This window comes from Furipterus horrens, unplaced genomic scaffold (genome assembly GCF_987537825.1).
Source record: "Furipterus horrens unplaced genomic scaffold, mFurHor1.1.pri manual_scaffold_8, whole genome shotgun sequence".
Classification (NCBI taxonomy): Eukaryota; Metazoa; Chordata; class Mammalia; order Chiroptera; family Furipteridae; genus Furipterus; species Furipterus horrens.
The window spans coordinates 106,051,204-106,069,169 of record NW_028327178.1 but is presented as its reverse complement, the minus strand read 5'-3'; the positions used below and the strand labels follow the sequence as shown (position 1 = coordinate 106,069,169).

The 17,966-nt window shown below is 44.3% G+C and overlaps 1 non-coding gene across 1 annotated transcript; it reads left to right on the top strand.

The window, feature by feature from the left end:
- The first annotated feature begins 1,394 nt into the window (after positions 1-1,394).
- Positions 1,395-1,530, top strand: LOC150003728 (small nucleolar RNA SNORA48). Its single transcript, XR_016512899.1, has one exon. It is a non-coding gene; the product is annotated as a small nucleolar RNA SNORA48 (small nucleolar RNA).
- Positions 1,531-17,966: the final 16,436 nt, after the last annotated feature.

Below are 17,966 nucleotides of genomic sequence, written 5' to 3'. Positions count from 1 at the left end.
GTTTGCTAGGAAGACAGCTAACTGACCCGTCTGGATTTTCTTTTCTGACCTCTTCAAGGGGTATATTCTTACTAGTGCATTGCCACCTCTGCAGTAAGTGAGATTCCAGCAAGGGAATGGATCCTGTAAATGTCAGGGAGGTGGCACCCCGGCTCAGAGTCACAGAAAGCCTCATCGGAAGTTAATCATTCTCAGGTAACATGGAGCCTGGAAGTAGGCAGTTGCTGGTGTCATTTCATCGGCTCCACATGAGAAGGTCTCCTGGCTTTTCCCCTCAGAGTCAAAACGTAGCTGCTGTGGTCCCAGCTATGACACTTGTGTTCACAGCAACACGTGAGGACCACGCTATCGCCTTTCTTGGTAAAGTAACAGGTTAGGCTGGATGGGCCGGACTGCAACCCAGGGTCACAGCCAGCCGCAGGTACTTAGGTCTCTCGCCTTCTGAAGAGGGGTGGGTGGAAACAGGTGTCGGAGCCCCCAACCCAGAGGGTTGGCCACAAACGCTTAACTCAGGCATGGAAGAGAGTTAAGTGCATGGTGCCAGATTCTGCGTGTTCTCCTGAAGTTCCAGACACCCAAGCATTTTCTAGATGAAATGGGCTGATACAGCCAAGGAGAAAATGAATTTCCTTTGACTCTATCAATGTAGGATCACGCAGTCATTTCCCGGGGTGGAGCATTACTTCTCAGAGAATTTTAAGTAAAAAAGCAACCATATCCAAGTAGGATCAGAAAATGTCATTTACAAGGGCAGGAGCAATACTCTGCAGATAGTAAGGGCTTACAACCTGCAGACTGAGGACTCTGTGGAAGCTCTAAGAATATCACGAGATGCTAAGGATGTCCCAAGTGACCTTTTCAATTTCCTGTTTTCATTTAAATAACAACCCCCCCTCCAGATAAACATGAGAATATTCTTAATCATGTGGATGATCCCTGCATTAGCCAGGTTAGAACAGGTTATGCTGCTATAAGGAATACTTCTCAATCTCAGTGATGAACACAACCAAGGTGCATTTCTCACTGCAGGGCCATGGGCTGGCTCAGTGACGGAGGCCACTTTAGTCACATAGAAATGATGTCAAAACAAGTTCCCCATGACCACAGCTGAGGAAGGGCACATGGAGTGTTGTACACCGGTTTTTACTGCTTCCACTCATATTTTAGTATGTCCATGGCTACACCTAGTCTCATGCAGGTAGGAGCGTGGGTACTGCCTGTCTGTTTCAGAAAGGGGTCGGGACCTGAACAGGTGGCGGTAATGTCAGTAAAAGCTGCTCTGTATCTGAATGCTTCACTCCATCTCCGCTCTAAAGTATGAGCGTCTGGTTGAGTTGAGGCCGAGTTAGGCTACTATAACTTAATCTCTCTTTGACAATGAGAAGAAGAGACGTTGTCCCTGACCTGGGTAGAGTTGCATCTGGTTTGGTGGTGCTAATCTCATATCAGCCAGGGACAAAGTAACTCCTTGTTTATCCCAGGTTGGCTTTTGGTTTGTGCCCATGCCTGGTTCATGCCTTGGAGACATGGATTAGTGGTTTAATGTTAATAAGGCATTTTTGCCAGCTCATACCTGCTCTTTTCAGAGAAGGAAAACTCTGACTCCAAAAAACCTCTGCTGCCTTGCGGCATACCTCTTCAGGGGAAAGGCTAAGGGAGTAAACCCCGACAGAAAATCCGGAGCCGGAGTCCCTAAGGCGGTTTGACGTTGTAGTCAACACCGGCAACTCCTGCGGCATACCTGAAGCCAAGCTGTATTGACTCCGTCTTTCCCTTGGATCCTTCAGCTGCGAAGAGAGGGGGAGTCTGCTGCATGGGCAACAGCAGACCCTCCATATCACCCTGCCCAGGCTCTGTAGCTTCAGCTTCACTGGAGAGGACACTCCAGCGTCATCGCAAGATGTCGATTCAACACGGGAGGAGACAGATACCGTGTCACTCCCGAGTCGGACTGCACAGCCATTCTCGGCGGTGCAGATAGACTCTTATGAAGCTACACCATCGTCTCTCGAGACGGACGGCTGCCGACGACGACGACAACCTGCTCTTTATTTCTAGTCTTTCTCGTGTAATAGTAAATGAGTTAATAACCAGATCTCTTCCCATTTAGGGTACTATGTTGTGCTGGAGTTAAGTCTGTGAGGCATTTTATGCTTGGCACATAGCTCTGTTGGGTGCTCATAGATCTCATTTTGCAAGGCCTTGACTGTCCTATGATCCCAAAGTGTATGCTCTCTATTGTATCAAGTTTTTCTTCTTATCTGTTAAAAAAAAAAAAAAAGAAGAAGAAGAAGAAGAAGAGATGTGGGCCTACTAGGGACATGATCCATTCGTATCAATGGATGGTGTAAAATGCTGCCGGACACTGAAGAAAGGAGCAGTTCAAAGAGGGAAAAATGATGGGAGGCTGGGGTCCTTGCCTGGCATAAACTGCCACAATCACGCTAAACTCAGAAACCCTTGGTTCCAGGTGCTAGTACATTTTTACTCTGTGAGAAGAAATATGGATTCGGCAATAAAACATCTATTATTAACATAACAGTTGATCCTTTCAACTTTGGCTTTATTGGTTTCAGAGTTTTATTTGAAATCAACTTGTAAATTCATCATGATGTTATAGTCGAACATGAGAAATCAAAGTAAGATTGTCAAGTAAGCTTGTCCTAGCTTTGCTTGGTCCTTAAATAACATTATAATACAAGCAACTTAAGCTAATACAGGGCCTACACAAGTATTTTTCCTATACGTGGTACCTGAACTTTATAAAAGTTGAGACTTTCTGCCTAACTTATCAGAAAATGACTCACACTCACCCAACGAAAGTCACCTGGGTACATTGAAAATGCCTGTTCCATTAAAGTTATCGGTTGTGCCATGTGCAAAGCCCGAGCTCCGAAATCTATTAACTCAGGACCCTTGAACAAGTTTTATAACTTCTCTGGGCACAAACGTTCTCGTTCCTGACGTGAGGGTGTCAACACACTGCCTACCTCAGGTGGGGCAAGGCTGAAATGAGCTGACATAGAGTCCCTGGCACGTGGAGGACATTTTATCCATGGTTATGAGCCATTATTATCATTGCTGCTCTTGTAACAAGTCTCAGAGAGGAACCAAGCCTGTTCATGACCTTTCCTTGGGGGTGTTGGAACAACAGCTCTCCAGTGGATGACTCCCATCCCCTACCCCCCCCCCCCAAGAAATACATCACCTAGATGGGCCTGCCCCAAATAAGTCAGTCTGGCCCAAACTGACGTGGAAATCTGGCAGTTTTCTGAGGCACTTAATTAAAGGAGTGAGTGAAGTCACAGAATTAACATGCGACATTCAAAAGCCATCATCATTATAGGAGTGGAGATATTAACCCAGGGAATTACAGAGAGCACATAACAGGCCTTCTGATGTTTCTGAAAGTCGGTTTTCAGATCAGATCTCCATAACGCTCTACACAATTTATTACTGTGCGGAGCCACGGTGGTCAAAGACTCACTTCACTGCTTTCTCAGAACTCATTTAGTCCACTTTTCCCTTTGGGGGGTTTCATGGCTCTGTGACAAGAAAATGCCGCAAAGCAAAAAATGGAGTTCAAAGGACGGATTCTCGGTAATACTTTCCTGCTTTTGTTGGGTTTGGGGTTTGCTTGTTTGTCTGTCTGTTTTGCTGAAAACAGTCTTCTTTTATATATATATATTCCTTCTGGAGCCACTAAGCTACATAATTCCACTTAGGTATATAAATATTTATAACCCAATGTGCAGAACACGGCAATAATAAAATGCAGGAACATTTTTAAAAACAGCAATGACTTTAATTTGGTGTTGGCAATTAGAATTTTCAAAACACAGAGGCTATGAATATATGAGTACCTAAATGGATCTCCAACGGACCATCTTTCACAAACATATGCATCTTTTACGCATTGTAAACACCCAAAGCCTTGAAAAGCAATTGCTCAACAAATAATTTTTAATGCCACTTTCTCATTACAGCAGCGCAAAGCCATAAGGTAATAGCTAACTAATGAATTTCTTCCTCAGGTTCAAATCTTAAATGAAACTTTCCACGTCAGGAATTGTGCTCACACCATTGAAATTCAAATTGTTTTATGCATAACTACAGCCTTCCAAAAAAAATGGTAATCAGTGTAGCAAATGCCTTCTATTATTCCCAACCTAATTTTCCAATCTGATTTTCCAACATGAACACGGCAGAGCCATAACCAATCACGCAGCTAATTGCTGTGAAATACAAGGGCATCCTTCCACCAATTTATTCTGTAATCTGGTTTGGTTTTAGTTAGCCCTGATGCACTCAACACATTCCAACTTATTTATTTTTATAAAAATTAATGACGAACAGAGTTTATTTGGGGACTGGAGAATCAGAATGATCTGTCTTCCTTTCCTGAGCAGCAAATAAAATCCTTATTCGTAGTCTAAAGGTACATAGGTGATGCGGAGACCCGCCCTGCCCAGTGGAGCCAAGTTCCAATTAACCTTTAAGAAAAAGGGCAAGATGGATTTAGCTCAGTATTTCTCTTTCTCTCTTGAAACTGATGAAACTTAATCAACTGGATATTCTAACTTTATTGTTTCTAAAAATGGCTGTTTTCCCTGGTCACAGGTGAAGACTCCAAATTCTTTTTTTTTTTTTTTAATTTTTTTATTTAGCTTCAATCAGAGTTTTTCAAACTTAATTTGGAAAGAGCCATTGCTAACAATGGAACACTCAAACGCCTCTTTCTGCTTGGGCTGCTAGGTGCAAACAAGAAAAAAAAATTTTCATGTATTTTTCCATCCTAAGTTATTTTAGAACACATTCTTAATGAGTCCTGTTGAGAGAGTGCCAACCGGGCAAGTCTTCGCTCTCAGCGGGTCCCAGGTACCAGGGCCAGGTCTCTGCCCGGATGCAGAGCAAATGTTTACAGGTTACCCAACTACCGATCCTGGTCTTGCATGTGAAAACTCATTCTTTGCCATCCAAAATGATGGAAAATCATGCTTTAACCAGAATCTTCCATGTTGCCAGGTGACGATGGGTTTGTTAGGGCAATTATCACGGCAATTATCACAGTGTATCAGAGACTGTGTGTATGGGGGGGGCAAATAAAACTTGGAGTGGATCACTGGATTTGAGAGAGAAAGAAGAAAACCACTTTTGTGGCCTTATAGGCCATGGTGGGGACTTTGGATCCTCAAAGGGTAAGATGCCACGAAGGATTTTGACTAGAAGAAAACCTTGAGCTCAAAAATCCTACACAAAGAACTTAATGCGTGTCATGCACATAAATGTATCTATAATGTATACATATGCATATGTGTACTGTGTCTATTCAGAGAAGGAAAACTCTGACTCCAAAAAACCTCCGCTGCCTTGCGGCATACCTCTTCAGGGGAAAGGCTAAGGGAGTAAACCCCGACAGAAAATCCGGAGCCGGAGTCCCTAAGGCGGTTTGACGTTGTAGTCAACACCGGCAACTCCTGCGGCGCACCTGAAGCCAAGCTGTATTGACTCCGTCTTTCCCTTGGACCCTTCAGCTGTGAAGAGAGGGGGGGTCTGCTGCATGGGCAACAGCAGACCCTCCATATCACCCTGCCCAGGCTCTGTAGCTTCAGCTCCACTGGAGAGGACACTCCAGCGACATCGCAAGATGTCGATTCAACACGGGAGGAGACAGATACCGTGTCACTCCCGAGTCGGACTGCACAGCCATTCTCGGCGGTGCAGATAGACTCTTACGAAGCTACACCATCGTCTCTCGAGACGGACGGCTGCCGACGACGACTGTGTCTATAGAGTGCATGTATTGATATATTTAAAATTCTTAAGTTTCCTTTGCCCAAGCAAGGGTTTTGTTTGGTTTTTCCCAGAAAACAGACTGATTTGTTAGTTTGAGATAATCAGGAGGAGAAATGGTTGGAGGGGGGTCACAATTTTCCATGTCACGAGAACTGGACAGACATTGAAGCGAGAGATTTGCGGTGAAAATTATTTCTGCGTCGGGTCCTGAAACCTGAGCTGTTGCAGGCTTTTGTAAATACTGCCTGCCAAAACGCTTCTTACTCGGCTGACAGCAAAATGTAAAGCTGTCAGTGGAGGGGAAGGGGTGAGGCCAAACTCAGGAAGAATAAAGATAAGAAATCCTTTCATTCCATTCGTGTGACATTACCTGTTTGCTACAGTGAAGGCTGGCTCTTGTGCTTATAGAGAAAGAGGGCAAGTAGAGTTCCATTTATGAGATTAAAAAAAAAAATCCCAAATCTACACATATCAAAATCACCCCCTTATTTCCATGCACGAGGGAAGCTTTTGAAAATCACAAATAGTCAACAGGCCTAGCCCTGTCAAAATAACTCAGCCTAATTGTTTGCTAAGAGCAAATTTATAATTATACTCAAGGCCTGCATTTCCCTTTGCCATCTGTAATTATATTTCACTAAAGTAGTTGCTAGTCTTCCAAAATACGGCATCTCTCACACTGCGGAAGACAGAACCGTGGACAAGTTCCTAGAAAATCTCATTTCATTCTGATAGTTGCGCTAATGAATAATTTACATACTAATGTTAATTGGAGGGATTAATAATTTTTCTCGTGTGGCACGATTATTATTAAAATAGTTCGTCCTTACGGACACTGGCCCATTTCTTTGCAGGGCTAACCAGCAGTGGGTTTGAAAGGCCATCAATTTGTGCCTCTTGTCTCTTCTCTAGATCCATTAAAAATAAATTCCAGCACACATTTTTTTTTCCTCTGCACATTTGCATGTAAATTAGAGCCCTCTTTTAAGAGCAGAAAATTTCGCTCTTTTTATTCTCATTTACTGGCCTGTTAATAGGTTTCTGCATATTTGTTTTCCAATTCCCAGCTCCACTCATTAAAAAATAAAATCCTTTGAATATTACTTGGCTAGAGATAACTTGAGAGAAATCTGTAGGAAGAGTTTTTTTTTTTTTAAAGAGCATTTACTTGGATGAGAAGAAGCACGTGGAAGCATTTTAGAACATTCTTTTTTAAAATAAAAATTCAAGAATGACAATGAAAACCTATTGACCTACAAATTGGTTCAATTATTGTCGCTACCTGTTTTTCTTTAGGACTCCATTAATTCCATTAGCATTTTACACTGTCTCCTAGAGCCATTCTAATATAGGATCTGGGCCCGAGAACTATATAAACTCACCCAAGTCAAACCAAGTTAAGTCAGGGGCTGCCACGGGCCGCCTGACAGGGAACCCTGTTGGCTGAGATGAAAGCTGAGCCCAGAAAGCCTCCAGACAAAGACAATTTCTGCAAAGACTGATGACTAGCTCTTCACCCATACCTTATCCTTTACCCATACCATAAAAAAAAAAAAAAAAACCACCAGGCCACAAAATATACCCTGTAAAGGTTAACGTTCATCCCAACCTTTTCTGCTCTCTATTTCCCCACACCAGCGATTTTCCTTAGAAACTACAAACATCAAAGCTCAGCCTCTAGAGAAGGTTGGGGTCTCTCTTCCTCCTCTCATGGGAAGGACCCGCTACCTCGTCTGTCTCCCTAGTAGCTTTTTTTGCTTGTTCCCTCTGCTCAATAAAACCTGCTTGTCCGCTTTAACCCCTTGTCTGGCTCGTGTCTTGGATTCTTTCCTGTGCAAAGCCAAAAACCCTCCTGGCTCAGGGCATGAGGGCCCCTTGGGACTGTGCACCTTCAGCATCAATTCTATTTTTTTTTAATCCTCGCCTGAGGATATATTTATTGATTTTAGAGAGGAGGAAGGGAGACAGAGAGAGGGAAACATTGATCGGATGCGTCCCGAATGCACCCCAAGTGGGGATCGAACCCACAACCCAGGTATGTGCCCCGACCAGGAATTGAACCCACAACCCTCTAGTGCACGAGACAATGCTCCAACCAACCGAGCCACTTGCTTAGGACCCAACATCAATTCTAAAAAGAGTTCAGGGCATTAAGACCCATCCATCATTCCATCCTTATAATGAATAAATGATTTCTTGATTACCTACTACGGTCAAACAACGATAATAATCCCTACTCTGAGTTACACGCAAGCTAATTAGAAAAATTAGATAACTTCCGAAAAGAAAGGGTACCACAGAGGGGCATGTGCTAAATAGCCAGTACCACAGATCCCTTGGGTGTTGATTTCTGGGGGTGACTTATTGGAATGAACTGGAGAGCTAGGAATGCAGCCCTGAGCAATGCCCGACATCGCCCCTGGCCTACACTTACAGAATCAGAGTCTCTGGAGGGAAGACCAGGAGACCGTGAGCCATCTAGACCTGCCCCGCCCATGAGCCACAGCTCTGGAATTTCAAAGGAGGCAGAATCTCACTTCCATCGGAAGTGGTCACGGAGGTCTTGGTAGGCAAGACTGGACAGGGGTGAGGTAGAGAGGAATGAGGAAGGCAGTCCAGGAGGTAGGACCTGTCTGAGCACAGGCACTATGGATACGGGCACCCAAGGCCAGGCAAGGACGAGGCAGGCCTCGGGTTGGTAAGTCCTTTAGGGCCAAACACTGTATGGAGGGCTAGACGAGATATGAGAAATATTAAGTCCTATCTTCTCTACCTGACAAGAATTTTCATTTTTTTACCCTCACTCTTCCCCAGATTTAGTTACGACGTCGCTGGTCGCCTAGCCCAACCGCCATTAAAAAACCCAGGCACTGCTCTCAATGAAAATAGTTTGAACACACGTGTCAGTACATGTATAGCCACTCATGTATTATATATGACATTCGCGTGACATCATACTATATTATATATGTATGTCATGTGGCCTGGATGGAAAATAGAACTTTTTAAACTAATGAGGACCCAAGTAACAAATTCGCTTTTATATTGGCGGCGGCGGCGGCGGCGGCAGCTGTCTGTCTCGAGAGACGATGGTGTAGCTTCTTAAGAGTCTATCTGCACCGCCGAGAATGGCTGTGCAGTCCGACTCGGGAGTGACACGGTATCTGTCTCCTCCCATGTTGAATCGACATCTTGCGATGACGCTGAAGCTACAGAGCCTGGGCAGGGTGATATGGAGGGTCTGCTGTTGCCCATGCAGCAGACCCCCCCTCTCTTCGCAGCTGAAGGGTCCAAGGGAAAGACGGAGTCAATACAGCTTGGCTTCAGGTGCGCCGCAGGAGTTGCCGGTGTTGACTACAACGTCAAACCGCCTTAGGGACTCCGGCTCCGGATTTTCTGTCGGGGTTTACTCCCTTAGCCTTTCCCCTGAAGAGGTATGCCGCAAGGCAGCGGAGGTTTTTTGGAGTCAGAGTTTTCCTTCTCTGATGTGCCCTGACTGGAAGATCGAACCAGCGACACTTAGCTCGCAGGCCGACGCTCAATCCACTGAGCCAAACCAGCCAGGGCAAAATTCGCTTTTATATATATTCATGGTAAAACACCAATTTTGTTCCAACTGAAAAATGACCCTAACTTCTGCCTCATTTTGCTCTTCAGCAACTCCCCTCCCCCCAGTGCTTGTGCTTACTAAACAATACCAATTATGATGCAGAATTTATCTCCTCTGCCTATCTCCCAGGGTTGCTTGACAATCTAATGAAAAAATTCTGCACAGATGCAATGAGCTCTTCCTATTTTTAGTGGAATCTGGGTTAATTAGGATCTTTGTCACTAGTCCGTGCATTGGAGTTTTTGAAAAGGACTCATTAAAAACCTTCCAAAGCAGGATATTTGCTGGAGGCGTTTTGCCTCAGACCACGATTCTCCGCCCAGATCCTGCAGCCCGGCAAACGCATTCCAGGAAGAGAAACAGGCTCGGGTCTCCCCAGAATGATCTCGTTACCCAGTTCTCACAGACAAACTGAGCCACGTGACTTAACTCTTTTTCAAATTCTGAAAATAATTTTATAAATCACTTAGCTCCAAGGATTGACTCTGACAGAATCTTTAAAAAGTTATTTTTAAAACCAAAAATCCAGCGCAGGGTTGGTTCTCCGATCTGAGTACTATGTTTCCTCTCTGTTGAGGGTGAGGAGGGGGTCTCCTGGGCACTGCAGGGTGTTTAGCAGCACCCCTGGTCTCTACCCACTAAAAGCCAGTAGCACACCCCACCTCCCGCCCAGTGTTGACAACCAAAAATAACTCCGGATATTGTTGAATGGCTTGGTGGGGCGGCAGGGGAGTTGGGGAGTCAGGGGAACTGTCCCCGGCTGAGAACTACTGACCCAGAACCATGCTTTGAAATAATTATTCATAAGGTATTCCATGAGATGGGCTATCAACTATTCCCCTGATGATCAGGGTGGGTAGGAAGGGACAGGACTTTATTGTCAACATAATGTAGTGCTACATGCTCATTTTGGACCCAATAGCCGCACTGATAAATTTTTTATACAACATGTGAGCTACATAGCATGTTGTATATACTGCTCTACCTGCAATATGTCCAATTTAAATCCATTTGATACAGGGTTTATAGTCATCTTTGTATGTACCGAAAGCTTGCTGTTGCCAGGTGCCATGCAAAGGTGTTTTATCTACACTGTCTTACTCAGTCATTGCATTTAGTTTGATGTCGCTGCTATCGTCTCTCCTGCAGACAGGAGGGAAGTGAGGCGCAGGGACTCAGCAACTTGCCGAAAGCCACACCGGGCTGACCCGGGCCTGCCTCTCAAGACTCTGATTCCAAGGCCAGTGTTAACTATTACGCTGTACCACTTAGTCACGGCATAGCTTAGCCATGACATGCAACTCCGTAGATAAAGAGGGGACACGTGTTCAGAGCTGAAGCAGCCTCTTAGAAGACCTCCATTTGTCCCTTAGACAAGTAGCTATCGGGCACTTGCTATGTGCCACCACGGTGCAGAATCTGGCTCTCTATTGTCTGTCTTGTCTACACTGTACCTCAGCTCAGCCTCCATTCTGCAAAGCTCAAGTTAATCCCATCGGTATGAACACATGACCTTAGTAATCACCACCATTAGGATCCTGAACACGTGCCTATTATCATTAAATATAATGAGTGCACAAGAGGCTGAAGGAAATTTTGCATTATGCGAACCTTGAAAATGGTCCCCTTCGACTTTCAATGTAAGCTCTGAGTAATAGATTTGTGCATACGCCGTCCGCGGTTTCTTTCCCGTTAGGCTTTGGATGGAAACATCACTGCACTTCTAAATGAAGATGGACATGTGGAATGTTTTTTTTTTTCCTGAGATGCACTCCGGCACCGGAGTCTGGAGCAAACTAGAACATGTCCCACCTAAAGAGCAGGACCTCATTCCTCTGCAGGCAAGCTTCCCCTGCCATCCGTGGTAGGCTGGGGACAAAAAATTAAACTGTGGAGAGCAAACTTCAAGTCCTTGCTCAGTCAATGGCAGAGAATGTGCTTGACGAAGTTCTGGTGCTCGGAAGGCAGAAGACCGCGTGAGGCCCCACTTGCCCATCCAGTGGTGAAACTGCTAAGGAATAAGGAATAGGGAAAAGGAAAGAGAAAGAGGGAGCCAGGGACAGGGAAGGAGAGAGGGAGGGAGAAAGAAGAAGAGTAAGGGCGATAGAGGGACAGGGAGAGGTGGGGTGGGGGGGGGTGGAGGAGAGAGCAAGCCTGCTCGCTCTTCGTCCATGTTCCCTGAGAACATGGTTTAGCAGATTGCTAACACACAAAAGAAAAAGTCAGCTAGAACGGCTTTAAAAGGCTTTGTCAACAGATTCAAACCTGTTTAGGGACCCTGAGGTGACGAAAGGGTGGGAAAAGATGCCCTAGCTCTATTTGTAGAAAATGTGTATTTGCATATTTATTCCTGCAGGAATTCAAATTTCTTTTTATGGCATTCCCTAACATTTACAGACAGAGCAGACGTGTGAACAGTGGGAAGGCAATTTGATTCCCCTTCATAGGCTGCAACTCAATTTGGGGAGTGGGGAGTCCAGCTTTCAAGAGCAAGGAGGGTGCATTCACCGTGACAACGACGGGCAAGCTGGACTACTGGCGTGATCGCATCTTGAGCCACTTGGCAGGTGGACAGTGAAACGGCTACGCCATCCCCTCTTCACAGGCTTTCTGAGCAGCCCTAACCCCACGCAAATGTGTTTCTCGGTCAAATAAGTCAGAAAACTGCCTCCACGATTTGCCCGTGAAAAGTCGCAACGCATGTTTGTACGTTAAAGGCTCTGAAAAGTCCTGCAGTGAAGGCAGGAGCTTGACTTTCGTTCATCAAGATTCTCCCCATCCTGTGGGAACCCCAAACACTTTCCTGGCGATCCATTTTGTTACATCTTATTGCCTGGCGTGCAGTCAAACATTTTAGGAAATTGTGGGTAATATGATTTGCTCTGGTTTCGGATCACTTGTATTCTTTTTTTTTTTTAAGATTTTATTTATTTATTTTTAGAGAGAGGAAAAAGGATGAAGAAAGAGAGGGAGAGAAACATCAATCAGTTGCCTCTTCTAAGAGCCCCCACCAGGGACCAAATCCAGGCATGAGCCCTGACCGGGAATTGAACCGGTGACCTTTCACTTTGCAGAGCAATGCCCAGCCGACTGAGCCACGCGAGTCAAGGCACAACTATGGTATTCTTAACACCTAACCAGGTCGGTAGACAGACAGATTAAACCAACGTGACTATTAAGCCACGTTAAATGTGTTATAGAGCATTTGGTCTCGTGAACAGAGATGAGTCAGCGTTGTGTAAACACGTGAGCTGCCAATCACAACAGTGACAATTTATTGAGCACTAAGTGAGGGAAACAGACACATGGAGTGTCTCATCTGCTCCTAATTATGACAGTAGGAAAGAGAGATTGCCAGCCCTGTTTTATAGATGAAGAAACGAAGGCCCTGAGAAGTGACGCAGCGCGCCTATAACCACATATGGCTAGGGTGCGGCACATCCCCGATTGGAATTCAGGTCTCAGTTTAAATTGTAGGCTTGTGCCAATATGTGCTTTTCTCCTGCGCCTAGGATAGCCATCCTAAAGGGGGCAAGGGTGGCAGGGAACTCACATTCATTTAATGGTTCCTCTGTGTTCTCGGCCAGGTGTGCACACATCAGCTTTCATTCGGCACACACCTCACACCTGCGAGGAAAAGTGATTTTTCTAATGAGGAGGGGCCCATCTGTATGACCCCAGAATCTCACATTCTCAAATCTCAAGCAAAGCTGCTTGGGAGGAATAGGACTTAAATTCAGACCCAACCTTCAGCATTTCCATTTTCTATTCTAATATTCTAAATATTAAATAGTGATTTCATAACCATAGCCCCAAATCAATGTGACGCTCCACTAGAGTTCATAAAATCAAGCATTTGGGCCATAAGTATGTTTACCTTTGGGTACATTCACTTTAAACTTTAAGAAATGTGTTTCTAATATTTGTATCATCATGATATGAACACAAATCTTCTGTGGTCTATAAGTATGTAGATGGATGGAAAAGATTCTAATTGTCTACATTTTTTCCCCACTGATGAAGGTGTTAGGTTTTCTAATTACCCGAGGACTAAAGTAAGATCTGGCCATGACAGTGACCAGTGCACTGAAAAAGGAGACCATATCTACAGTAAGAAGCAAAACCTAGAGAAGGAACCCATGCGAGTGCAGAGCAAGCTTTCTAAGCAAAATGTACTGAGATTTATTTCACATTATAGCTCCAGGCACCTACAGACCACTCATCATGTTGGATGCCACACAGGAGAACGAGAGAATGATGAATCCAGCTCTGCCCTTTCGGGAGGTCAGGATATGGGAAAGATCCTCATGGGAGACACTGCCACTGGTCAGGGAACATTCACAGTGAGGAATAAACAAATCAGTCATCACTGAAGAGAAATCTCACGTGGGGTTTGCTATATAGTAGGATCCTCTCTAGTAGAAGCACATAGAGTAACAGGTCTCACTGAGTACACGTAACAGAATATAACTCTAGCAACACAAGCAAAAGAAACTATATTCAAAGCCATTGGAATCTTAAAGACCCAACCCTCTCTGGAGACAGGACAGCTTGGGAAGGACTTGACAAGAACTGAGGAAGCTCCGCAAGGGCCAAAAAGCAGGAGCTGCCGGAACAACCCTTCAGAGGTACCGTTTGATCAAGGAGCCGCTGCGGAAATGAACTCAGCCTTCGCTTTTCATTCACCACACGTGGCTGATGTCACTGTACTGAACGGAGTGGCCTTGTGCTGTGAGCGTGCGACCCACACCCTTTGTCAAAGACTTAGCACAAGAAGAATAATGTCAATTATTTCATGAATAATTTTTACAATGAGTCATGTTGAAATGATAATATTTTGGGTTTGGGGTTAAATAAAATATACGATTAAAATTAGTTAAATCTATTTATTTTTCTAGCAGCTATTAGAAAATTTAAAATTATGTGGGCAGCTTGCATCTGGGACCCAATTTATATTCTACTAGCCCACATGCACTAAACCATTTCTTCCTCCCTTGTGGTAAAGCCAAAACCCTGGTGCATAGAGCTCAGTGGGTCAAGCCTAGGCCACGTGTCTGGTCTCCTGGCAAGACCGATGTGGCACTGGTTTCTGGTTTATCGCCCTCTCCGGGATTTCACAAAACTGGGGAGAAGTGATGCCTGACAGGAAATGGAGGCGAGCAGAGAGAAGAGGCTGTGAGTAGCAAAAAAAAAAAATGCTAAATGTGCACTATGAGAGATTCGTGCCCGGCTGGCACACACTGGGCATTTAACATGTGTCTGTTGAAATGAACGGAAAAATAAGGAATCCTCCTCAGATCCCCACCGCAGTCCTGGACCTAGAAGAAGCCACAGTTCAAACTTGCAATCTAAGCTTTTCCATCCGACTTATTTCGCGTAGGATGATGTTCCCAAGACCCATCCATGTTGGCACAAATGACAGCATTTTTCATCTTTTCTGATGGCCGAGTAGTGGTTTATCGTATGTATGTACCAAGGACCTATGAGTTCACTCCTATGTGGGCTCTAAAACTGAAAGCAACCAATGAGCAAACAAGAAAAACAAACAAAACTCATAGATGCAGACTATGGTGTGGTGGCCACCAGACGGAAGGGGGTAGGGGACAGGGGGTAGTGACCAGTAAAAGGGGTCAAATATATGCTGACAAAGGGAGATTTGACTTTGGGTGGTGAACACACAATGCAAAATATAGATGGTGAATTGCAGAACTGTACACTCAAAACCTGTATAATTCTACTAACCAATAACACCCCAATAAATTTAATAAAAAATGTATTACAGAAGAAATTTGCCATCTAATACAATTATCTTCCTAGAAATCAACCTTCTTTTTAAAATTACTCCTTCCTAATAATAAATTTCCGTTCTTTTGTCAGGTACGCTGGACCTGACCCGTTGCCAGAATGGACCTGGTCAAGGTCATTCAAAGGAGAAAATGAGAAATACCTATTTATGTCTCCAAAAGGAGATCTGTTGGCTGCTCTCCTCCCCTTTTCTGCAGACAGGAGCCTCGGCCCTTCTTCATTTACACTGTCATGTTCAAGAATCTGATCCTCACAGAAATCAGATGGTGGCCCGTCACCTTAGCGTGACAGCATCGCTACACCCCTGACGCAGAGAGAAACACGTTCACATCCTGCGAGGCTGAACGCTCACCCGCCTCGTGACTTTACCATCTGCTTCCATCTGGGGACTATTTCAAACGACCAAATAACATCAAAATCACCTCAAAGAGTTTCTTTATTCGTTATAAACTTTTACAACTCAATTTAAAAAGTTTATAGTCCCTAACGGCGCAAGAACTGCCATTTTCCGAAGCCGGGGCTGCTCTTCATCACTGGGGTCTGACCGCAGCTCTGACCTTTTCTATCACCTTTACTGAAAGGAGGAGACTTGAAAATTAGGCAATAAGGGAGCAAGGCTTTATTGACGTCGTAACGTGAAATAGTTGCAGCACGTTATGGTCATTAGGCCATGGGAAATAATGCCTTATTGCATAATTATCTGTTCCCTGCGCACCGCCGTCTTTTACTGACAAAACATCTTTTATGAGTTTTGAAAACTGCAGAGCCCATAAAACCGGGCAGGAACATGCTGCATTGCATTCTGCACAGCACATCCTTTTCAGAACTGTCAGCCAAGTTCAAGTGCTAGACCTGCGAGGGCCGCGGCTGATCCTGGTCGGAGAAGCAGAGCGCAGCGGGGGTGGGGCCTGGAGGGGCTGGAGAACTTCTGGGGGTAGGGCTGCCTCTAACGGGGGGAAAAACCCCTCTGATGCCGGATAAGGGTCATTTTCTATTGATAATGATACAGAGAGCACTAGCCTAAGGACGTCCCTATTTGTTCAACAGCAAGAGTCACAACTAATGGAGGTAATAGAGGGCCTTTTGTCTATACCCCCCGACTCCCAGCTAATCTAATTGGGGTCAACACCACCCCATGCGCTGCTGAGCTCAGGCTGCGTCCCAGAACTGACGCCATGGAAGAGGGAAAAGGCGACAGATGTGTCAACGCCCGCGGCCTCCCCAAATGTCCTGCTCTCAGGAATTCAAGTCCCGAATTCCTCTCACACCTCTTTCTGTTCCTTCAGCTCCTGAGGCAAGTGCAGCGGGTGCAAGAACGCTTCTGGAAAGCGTAACCATGAAGCTTTGACCATTTAATGATTGTCCCTCGGAATGAGTGTTGATATCTTGTTTTTATTAAATAGTTTTAGACCTTTTGTATCCTTCCCAATGGATTTCACAATACATGTTTCAGGTTCGCTGAGAAAACCTGTATGTAGTGACGCACATCTAACAATTAAATCTGTTACCACAGATTGTAGCCAATATTCAGAAACATGTACCATACGATGTAATAATAAAGTCACTACAGGCATTGTCAAAGAAATGTTTGCTACACGTGGACCTTACAATGCTGAGAAGCTTTGGAGTGAGACCAAGGATCTGAATTGTAATAATTTAATTTCCCCTTAAACGAAAGGCTGTTAGACAAGGTGTTTAGGCTCCTTCAGCAGGAAACATATGTATAAATGTAAATATCATACTTGGGAACCGCTACCTTAAAATAAGGGAACACGTGTGGCTGAGGAATGATATCTCATTACATTTGCTTGAAAATGGTTCTGGATTCTATCAATGGGAAAGTTCTGTGTGGTAATGCAAAGTCATTCTGGTGCGTTTTCTGAGAAGATAACTGTAAATTCATTTGTTAATCTTACTGACTAGTGGGGTCATAGCTTATTTAAAATAAGCAGCCTATTTATTTCTAGGAGCAGTAAATGTTTTGATTCAGTGGTGAGGAGAAATTTACATATGAAAACTCTAGGAGAAGGTCATTGGAGCAAAAAAAAATCTCAGAAATACATTTCCAATCCTGAATCTTACAGGAGTTGAGATTTATATCTGTAGTTCAATGAGCGATGGCATTTTCATTCTGTCTGCTTCACCAGCAAGAACACAACATTTAATATTGGGGCGATCCAAAGTTTTCAATAAATAACAAAATCTAAAAGCCATCAGATCACCAAATACAAAAATGTAAGACAGATTAAAGTATGAATAAATATACAGATATATTAATGCTTTTTGTATTTTAAAATGTATTATGTAACTTTCTGAAAATCATCACCACAAATACCTTGATTTTTAAATAACAATTCTATGCTTTTCTGAATTTTACAACAACAGCGCTAGCTATTCTATCACAAATGATGAGTGACAAAGTCCAAAAAAGGAAGATGCATAGTTGCAGAGAAAGAGGGAGGGAGGGGGACGGCGGGAGGGAGGGATAATTAACAGGATTTGAAAACTATCTGACTAAAAACGGGTTGGAGTAGAACTATATCCTATTAGTTCTATTTCTTGGGAGACTGCTGACTGATACGAGTATTGAAAAAAGCAGGTCTTGCTGGGAACTTGAACAGAAAAAGGAATCGAGTGCAGATGTGAACCCGGAACGCGAGACCCCTCATTTACAGAAATAGTACAGTAACCCTAGACGGTCACGGGACCCAGAATGGTCTTGCAGTGGTTAGTGCCCATCTTTGCCATATCTTAA